Source organism: Sinocyclocheilus grahami, unplaced genomic scaffold (assembly GCF_001515645.1).
Source record: "Sinocyclocheilus grahami isolate Dianchi unplaced genomic scaffold, SAMN03320097.WGS_v1.1 scaffold1078.1, whole genome shotgun sequence".
Classification (NCBI taxonomy): Eukaryota; Metazoa; Chordata; class Actinopteri; order Cypriniformes; family Cyprinidae; genus Sinocyclocheilus; species Sinocyclocheilus grahami.
Window position 1 is genome coordinate 40,396 of NW_015506257.1, and position 8,608 is coordinate 49,003.

The 8,608-nt window shown below is 34.7% G+C and overlaps 1 pseudogene; it reads right to left on the reverse strand.

Moving 5' to 3' along the window:
- LOC107566474 (glomulin-like) overlaps window positions 1-2,426 on the reverse strand; it is a 9,159-nt pseudogene extending 6,733 nt beyond the window's left edge.
- Window positions 2,427-8,608: the final 6,182 nt, after the last annotated feature.

Here is an 8,608-nt window from a genome sequence, read left to right on the forward strand (position 1 = left end):
GTAATAATGTAGATATTACCATGGTATCTGTATGAATTGAAATAATTACAGTCATCATTACTCAAAACTTATATAGATGACAATTACATCTATATATGAAGAGTTTATTTGCAAAAACAGATACCTCAGTTTTTTTTTATTTTCAAAAATCATGTTTTTTATTATGTAATCATGTTTTTATTGTGTTTTATTGTGTTAGTTAGCTGTAATTATTAGTTATTTTTTTTACCTAATCAAAATAACCCAACTGCAGTTTGATTGAGATTAATTGGAATGCACAATGAAAAAACATGATTTCAGAGAACTGTTAAAAATGGAGTTATCTGTTTTTGCAAATAAACTCTTCATATGTATTGAAATACAATTAATATAATAATATGCAGTGCTACATAGGCCTAGGTTAAAGAGGGATACAATTTTAAAAAATTGTCGATGAGCATAAAAAGCTTAAGATTTACAGTGTAATGTCTATTTATTCAAATAATGTTTTACTATAGTAACTTTTTTAGACACGATTTGGATTTTTAAAAAATGCATTATTTTCTGGGATGTTTTACCGTGACAGGGCCTGACCCTTTAGCTCGTCCTCCTCAAAAACATCATACAAAAACAAGCTTGAAATCATACAGTTCAATGACAGAACTCACCCTTGATCAGTGTCAGCTTCACCTCAGTCAAATTATGTCACTTCCTTTGAGTCATACCTTTAAAGGCGCGTTACACACATTTTATGTTGAGTTTTATGTAAACGTGACAGGACTGACCGAAAACATGGGGACAGTTGTAAAATAGAATTTATTTGTAGAATTTATGTATAATTTCATGTTTTTAATCAGTCGATGTGAATGATAACAACTTAAACTTGTTATTGATGGAGTTTTTTTTCTAAATAACAGTTTTTAGCATAACAAAACTATGAAAGCTGTAGGTCCAATTTGGCTGGGGACAAGGACAAGAACAGGATTTGTCATTTTCAAAAGTGTTTTTAATCAATTAAAAAATATCTGCGAGCCTAATGAATGACATATTCCTTTACAGAACAACTCACAGAAATCAACCATCAGTCAGTTTTAGAAATTTTCTGGATGTAATACTTTTTATTCACTGTAACAAGTCAAGGACAGATAATGTACCTTTCTGGTAGAATGTCCCACATACCAATGATGATCATAACCACGTATGCGAACTGATATCTAAAGTTTTTTTTTAAAATTCTTTTCACTAACATTGAGATATAAAAATTGAATAAATTGTCAACAATAAAAATACCTAGCTAGTTTAACTGATTATCTTAAAAGTCCATAGATATCGCTATTATTTAATACGGCTGTTAACACGTTCTCCGACAAGCGATGAGACCTGTTTTCCGGGTTTGGTCATGGAGACGTTCGACATATACCCTATTCGATCTCGAGGGCCAGAGTTGAGAACCTTTGCACTAACAGATCTTCCCCATCTTAATCTTGTGCAAAAACGCATAAAATAACACTTAATTTCAACATTTATTCCTAAAGTCTGTAGCAAAGCATGCTGGGAGCAAGAAATGATCTTGACATAATGGTACTCGAACAAATCAATTTATCTTAACTATGGTTTTCTGAGTAACAAAGGCATAGTGCAAAAATAGTACAGATAAACTAGATATTTATTTGTTTTAAATAAATAAATTGTTGTACATTACGTAAAGTCAACTAAAAAGTGTTAGTTAGGATGAGAAATGGATAATAATTTCCTATAGAATAAGATCTAAAACAGGTTTTAAAAGCATATGTCAATGCTTCAAGATTTACCTGATTGGCCTCCTCTTTTTTGAAGTCCAGGAGTTGAGTGCAATCATCTTGGGCAATGCATGTATGACCAGCATTCAGAAAGAGCTTATGGTCCTCTGGTTTAAAGACTTCAGTTGTTCTCTGAAAACATGGACAGAGTCTTTGTCAGATATTTTATTCACCAAAAAAATTATCATAATGTAAATCTTGCACAAAGTGAAAACAATTCACAGCATACCTTGTGGTTATGCCCTTTACAGTCATTATCATAATGCATAATAAATGACACATTTCATGTGTATGCTTAACTTGATGTTAATACAAGCACAAATTTTATTACAAATACATATTGTAGTAAAAAAAAAATTGCAACCAAATATGATGTTTTATTTTCTGTTTCCTTACCCATCTTTGAACCACATCCTCTAGTTGATTCGCTGCCATTTTCAGAGCTGGTCTTTTCAAAAAATAATCCATACAAATTACACTTCAAGGTCAGGATTAAAACCGAGACTTCTCTGCTCGGGATCTGAATGACATCTGTGTTAAAATTTCAGCATAAAAGAATAGAGTAGCTAGGTTTAAAACACAGGTCAGAGTGTTTGAAAAGAATCGAGCAAGAGGCAATCTGACAGGGGACCCTTGTAAACCTCTTAGTAAGCACTGCAGCTGAGTGTCTGCTAATAGGATTAAGACAGAGCTATTTGAAATAGATGGGACAAGAAAGAACTCTCTCGAATGCCCTGGAAAACAGTCATGGGTGTTTTAATTATACTGCAGTCAATTAATATTGACTTTAAATTCTGTTTGTTCAACTGACTTTTAAAGGCACCGTTTAAGTATAATTAATGAAACACTTCACTGTCACTATATGTGACTGATTGGTAGGATCCTACAGAAGACCACGTTGACTCACAATAACCCTCTCAAATGAGTCCTGACATCATTTAAACATGTTATGGAAATACTGAAAGCGCATCAGAAATTGCTTAGTAATATTTGGCAAGCATGTGTGTACTGTCCCTTAGTTCAATCCCTATCTGATATGAGCCATGTCTTTGACTTCCAGGGATAACTATTGTAGACCCTGATTTCAGGTGTATGGAGACAAACCAGGTTTGAGCAATAGGATTTAAGCAGCAGCTGCGAAGTTTGCTCTGTCTATTACAGTGTGGTGAAAGGCTTTAACAAAAGGCACAATGTAATTATAACAGGAAAGGACAGGCTGGTTGCATGTTAGCTTCAGATTTGCCCGTGGCTAACTGAAGACTGCTGATTTAGTGTTTTGACAGTGAACAGACTGCGTGTAATGAAAGTCGAGCTCCAAAAAAAAAAAAAAAGATCTCTCACTGTATGTTGACAGACAAACAGGTTTGTTGGTTTTGTGCAATCAGCCCACGTCCTTTTGGACTCATTGTATGTTCACAAGGTGTTGCAAAGGGAATTTGAATGCAATTATTTAAGTAAAAACTGTAATAAAAAAATGACACCGGCTATGGATATCTTTAGGAGCTATTTCTTCCTATTTTGAGCTTTTTTCTGATGTTTTTTCTGATTTTTCATGTCACCATATTGATTCTGTTATATTAAATAATATTTTTGAAAATAAACATATGTGATAGGTTGGCTTTGGATTCAGTCAAAATGGTATATAATTATGTGATATATACTGCGGCCTTGGCAGAAGTAAGATGACGTTTCTGTACTTTTACTGGTGATACTTTTGACTTCTCAGTTGGAATATTTTTGCATAAGTTGTCCTAAATTCACATGACGCCTCTTTTATGCAGAATTAGGCCTAATGTAATAGGCCTGTCTCAGGTCACTACTATCATATATCCATTTATTTTTAATAGGGAACAGCAACAGGACAACAAAAGTGTAACCTGATTACCTGATGGACACATTAGCTTTTCAGGCTTTGACTTCTCGGTGGAATTTAGCAAAGAGGAATGAGGCATTATATTATCTTTAATAGTAATATTAAAGTTACTTTAATAGTAAGTAATATAATAAGTGTATTTCAGTTTAATATACTTCAGACATACTATGCTTTTTTGCACTCAATTGTTTTTGTTTTTTTTCAAATTGCATGTTGACAGGAATGTTTACTCCATCACTCTCTTGCCTATTTCTTGGCAATAGAGTGGCCCCGAAGGCCCCTAGAGGCCATGTCTAGAGCTGATGGTGTCTGCCAGTATCCCTCCCCAAACCCCAGCGAGCATGTCAAGAAAAACTGTGCTGTTTAGGGGTCACTCCCTAGAGTCTGTGCCTTAGCTTTCACTGCTTTGCCTACAGATGGACTTCTGTGTTTGATTTGAAACAGTGCACTTTATATGGACGTGGCTCAGATTTTTCCTTTCCCATGATTTGGTAACTGCGGGGAGGATTAAAAAACTGAATAATAAATATTGTGGTTCACGGAAACTACTCAAGCTATAGCTATAAATCTGACCCCTGCGTGAACCTTTAACATAGAAAGAGGAGGGGTCAGAGTCAAGTGAAATCAGCTAGGCCTTGATGTACTGTATTATAGATAACATTTTACTGTTTTCCCTAAAGTTAACTTAACAATATTTAACATGTGCAAATAAAAACATGCAGCAATGCGCTCAATCTTCCAGACGGCAGCAGCATCTGTAAAATGTTAGTTCTTCTGACTGTTGTCAAAGTGACTAGGACCGTGGGGAGGAGAATACAACAGATCCATACAACTATACAGGTGCTTCTATTGCCGATGTCTGCTTGCCCTTTTGTAAATCGGCATTTTGATGGCAGTTACCTGTGTTGAGTTGTTCCAAATCAATGCGTGCAGTGTGGGAACCTTAATTGACAAGGATAACACTGGCCCCTTTTCTAAAGGAGAGACACCCTGTCTGGCTTTGATCAATACCACGCTCACCAGCACGGCTGAGTCCACTTGTGTGCTTGGGTACCCTGTGCCTTCATCTCTGTAGGCAACCCCCAATGGCAGAAGAGGCTGGGATGTTACATGTGAACCGGCTGTCAAAGCAATTTTGTCAGTCTGCTCATTCTCTGGTGTTTAGAGATGCTGACACACTGTGTACTGGTTCCCATGATTTTATTGAGGTGATGGAAGCTTTTAGGCATTTTTTTAGGCATCTCTCCTTTTATCCACGAGTACAGGTACAAGTGTTTTAATTTGTATTCCTCCTGCCAAAAATGTCTCCGGGGCACCTTGGTTGCCTGTCATTTAGGTCAATAGATCAGTTTTATTTGTTTATTTGTTTGTTTGTTTATTAGTTGAACTTTAAATCAACAGCATAACCTATGTAGTGTAAAGGTGACAATTTTTATTAACACTTATTGAGCTTTTCCTTTTCTGAAAATGTTCAAGCTGTATGATTTTGGTCTTTTGTCAAATATTTGGGCCCAAATCTTTGACCACAACAGACAGAAAATATTTTTATGAAAGCCTGTTTCCAAAAATAAAAAAAAAACACTATTGCAACTTTACACTTAACACTATTGCAACTTCATATCTCACTATTTGTTTTTTATTATTAAATATAATCCTCTCTCCCCTCCCTCTCTCCTTTTATCCACGAGTACAGGTACAAGTGTTTTAATTTGTATTCCTCCTGCCAAAAATGTCTCCGGGGCAATAGATCCGTTTTATTTGTTTATTTGTTTGTTTGTTTATTAATTGAACTTTAAATCAACAGCATAACCTATGTAGTGTAAAGGTGACAATTTTTATTAACACTTATTGAGCTTTTCCTTTTCTGAAAATGTTCAAGCTGTATGATTTTGGTCTTTTGTCAAATATTTGGGCCCAAATCTTTGACCACAACAGACAGAAAATATTTTTATGAAAGCCTGTTTCCAAAAATAAAAAAAAAACACTATTGCAACTTTACACTTAACACTATTGCAACTTCATATCTCACTATTTGTTTTTTATTATTAAATATAATGTAATTATAATTAGGCTGTATATTATGATATGTCTATTTTATTTATAGAAATTGTGACTATTTCTTTCAATTGTTATTTTATATCTCACAATTGTGACATATCTCTGTATCTCACAATATCAATATTATAATAATAAATCTTGCAATATGACTATCTTGCCATTCTGAGTTCATATCTTGCAATTGTGGTTTTACATGTCACAATTGAAACTTTATTTCTAATAACTCTAATAACAATAAATAACTTTTATTGTGACTTTATATCTCAAAATATAACTTTAAATCTCGCAATAAAAAAAAAACCACTATTGCAACTTTACACTTAACACTATTGCAACTTCATATCTCACTATTTGTTTTTTATTATTATATATAATGTAATTATAATTAGGCTGTATATTATGATATGTCTATTTTATTTATAGAAATTGACTATTTCTTTCAATTGTTATTTTATATCTCACAATTGTGACATATCTCTGTATCTCACAATATCAATATTATAATAATAAATTTTGCAATATGACTATCTTGCCATTCTGAGTTCATATCTTGCAATTGTGGTTTTACATGTCACAATTGAAACTTTATTTCTAATAACTCTAATAACAATAAATAACTTTTATTGTGACTTTATATCTCAAAATATAACTTTAAATCTCGCAATGTGACTATATCTTGCAGTTTGAACTTTATAAAAGTAACTTTATATCTCGCAGAGTAACTTTATCTCAGTTATTTTATACCTCACAATTGCAACTTTATTTCTCATAAAATCAGCTTTAAATCTTATAATTGTAACTATGTTTCAGTGTGACTTCTCTAGCAATGTGAAATTATTTCTTATTTGAAACTATGCCTCACAATGACCAATTTTTCTACTTTGAGGTTTCTTATAACAAAGTAAATGTGATCAATCAAGAAAATGTGATTTGGAGGTCAGTAGCCGCACCTGCCTCTTCATGCTGTTGTTGTGCAAACATCTATAGGTGGTCTGTGTGGAAAGCAGGTTGGAAAAACTCAAGAGTTAATTTGAGCAGATCAGGTACTGGCTGTGATCATTAATGATTTAGCATACACCAGCGGGAAAACGAGCAGGGCCAGTCTCATCTACCCCATGCAACCCAGATCTTTGTCTTTGTAATGCTGTCTCGCAGATCGCCTTAGTCTTTTACATTGAAAAGAATTAAAAGGAATCTTTATTTTGAAAACTAAAGATTAATTTCTCTCTTTGAAATATCATCGTGTCTGAGTTAGTGAGCAGACGTGATGGTGTATTTGTGCGCCTGGTGTCAGAATGCATCTATGTTGGAGGCCGTGCGAGCACGTGTGCGTGCTGGACCTCTGGGACTTTGGAAGTACTTACCAGCTCACTGCAGACTGCTTGATCTGTTGAGAAGCAGTGCAGTGGTTTGATGGTGCTGCAGAGTGACACATGACTACACAGACCCCGAACAGACATTAGCACAGGCTTCAGCAAACCTACATCTGAGCCTCAAATCATTCATTAAATCAGAACATCAAAAGGAATTTTACTTGAATGCCTCGACATACATTTTTTATTATCACTGAGAATAAATCTTTTGTCATTTTTCTCACCACCACCACCACCGTCTCCTGTCTCTTTTTGCACTCTCTCTCTCTCCCTCTCTTAGTCTCTACATATCAGCTTGCCTGCATCCCTCTCTCCTTCTCTCTTCTAGTTTGATACATCCTTTTGCTTGGCTTGGTATTTTGTGAAATGGATCTTATGAATTTTTCAGAGAGGTTCATTGCTTTAGTCAGGCCTGGTTAAGTGGAGGATTGTATCAGTTCGCAACCTTTTAGGCTGCATTGCACTATTCTGAAAATCATGTTGTTTATAGAGGAGGGATTTAAGCTGAGTGACATTGATGGATAACTGCTAATAATATTCTAGTGTTATAAACTTAAAATATGCTGAAATATTACCTTACAAAACTCACTTTAACTTTACTTTATTTTTCTTGAATTGGGGACGGGGCAATGTTATTAGACATAGAAATGCACTGACTGTTACTTAAAAGATTTTAGAGCTTTTAATTCTACTGTAACTGTGCAGCCTGGGCCTGTCTGTCACATTGTATTTGTTTCTGACCTGAGACTTTCTTTTTGTTCAACCTTTTACTAACATGAATCCTTTTAGTGCTTTTGTCAGGATTCATATGCTATTAGATTACTCTTTAAATGTTGATGAAACAGAACTATACTGATGTACTCCGGCTAAATAAAATGTTCCCTATATAGCAGGACGAATTAGATATAATGTCGAGGAAATTTGACTTATTGATGGGGTAGTGGAGGTAGATTTCTGGGAAATGTAAAAAATTGGGGGATTTTTTTTTTTAGGTATACTTTCCATTAGTTCTTAGTCTCAATCACATCTCAACATATCTTCCATTGTTTTCGTAAGTTTCGTAAGTGAAACTGTCTGATTGGAAAACTGATTTCTGAACATTTATTACATACATTCTATTTACACGTCTACCATTTTATTTGTATATATTTTGAACATAATATTTAAAACTCAAATTTTTACAAGTCTAGAGAAAGCCGAAACAAATAAAACATCCCTTTACGTCTCCTTGTGAGCGACAGCTAGCATCCAAATAGTGGTAGTGATATGTAATGCTAAATGAAGCAGATAAACATGTCTTTAAATGAGCACCTTTCAGCAGCTGATGGGGGCTCTCTACGCCGACTGCGTGCTGTGCAGGGGTTGGTGGGCCCCTCTGCGAGATAACTAATGGAAAAGCTTTCAGGGCCTTAAACCTGAAGGAAAACGTCAGCTCACATTTGGCCGCTCACCCAGGTCTAATGTCTCCCAATCACCACTGGTCTTACCCATTTTTACTAAGACCCCCTACACTTAGCTTTTGTCTG